Below are 1,618 nucleotides of genomic sequence, written 5' to 3' on the forward strand. Positions count from 1 at the left end.
TGACAAATGAAGATGAGCAATGGATTATATGGTAATTACAAACTGACTGATCTTCTAACGGTTTATTTCCAGAATGTTTAATTTGGGGATCTTCTTAGGGCAAACTTTTTATGCAGCAAATGAAATGTTATTTTCTGTTAACTGATCTCTGAACCACACTTTCACCTTAACGTTTGTTTAATATGAGGGTTTGTCTAGGTGTATATTCTACTTACTGTACAACTGTTGTGGAATCATAGGACTGGAAGAGATCTTGAGAGGTCATTTAATCTAGTCTCTAAACTCATGTATTTCTAGGCCATCCCTCTACAAAGGGCCTAATACAAAATCACAGCCAGGCTCCCATTTATGGATTTTTAACTGAGTAAAATTGAAACTGACCTATTTATCAGTCCCCTAGCTCAGATGAAACCAAATTATTAGGGTTTGTATACACGGCAAGTTACTGTGCAGTAAGCCAGTGGTGACTCTTTAGTTCAATAGCTTGCTGCACAGTAACATCCGGTGTGGACATTGCTCAGAACATCCTGGAGTATGTCTTGATGTGCTACTGCTTTAACGTGTAATAAACCCAGCCATCGGCCAGGACTGTCAGTGTGCTGTAGCGATGTGCATGTAGAATGTTACTGTGTAAGCTTGTGGGCTGTAGGTTCACACCCTGGTTTTCTGCACAGTAACTTGTCCCGAGAGAATCTGAGCACCCCTGGTTGTTAAGTGCTGAAAATACAGCATCTTTCAGAATTCTTAGTTCTCAGCATGGGAAATCCACCTTTATTTTTAGCCTTCTCTGACTCTTGAAAGAATTCCTCCATTGTTCAGCAGTAACCCCATGGGTCCTGCTCCCAGGTTTAGGCTGGGTTTCACTTGATCTTTTCATTATATCTTGGGCACATTATTGGCACCCATGGAAACAAAAAATACAGTTTCTCTAGCTCAAAATGGACAGAACAACAATATCACTGTTCAGTGGTTTCCAAATCTAGTTTGTCTCTGGGTTTAATGCTGCGCTTGTCTTTGTAGCCTCTCTCAGAATTATAAACCTGCTGGAAAATTCACCACTCAGCCACATAGAAAGGAAATGGATCTTGCTCATATGTTGTTTAGTTCTGACAGATGATTTATTCTTGCTATAGTTAAGTGCAGAATGTTGTACAAAAGGTGAATGTCTGTTTACTGCATGGGCAGTTTCTCAGCTAGTATAAATTGGCACAGCTCCATTGACTTCAACAGAGCTATGACAATTTACAATAATGGAGGATCTTCCCCTTGCTTCTGTGAGTGTGTGTCTGTGCACATTTCTGCATGAATTCAGGGAGAATTTACAGTGACTAAAATTGGATATGATGTGGTGTGCATATATGTACATTTGAGTGCAAGGTAACGAGAGATGACTGGGCAGTGTTTGATAATCCCAAATGAGTACACATAAATAGTTTGGTTGCTTCACATTTTGCTGTTGTATATTGTGAGTCAAACTGTGGCTTCCTCTACACAGAACCACGTGCCATCAAGCCCTTGGCCAGCTATAGGAGCTTGGGGCAGATGCTATCCAGCTTTAACGGAGGCCCCTTGCAATATCAGAGGCCATTATTGAAAATAGTGGTGCTGCAGAGCTTAC

The sequence above is a fragment of the Carettochelys insculpta genome, chromosome 6, assembly GCF_033958435.1.
Source record: "Carettochelys insculpta isolate YL-2023 chromosome 6, ASM3395843v1, whole genome shotgun sequence".
Lineage (NCBI taxonomy): Eukaryota > Metazoa > Chordata > Testudines > Carettochelyidae > Carettochelys > Carettochelys insculpta.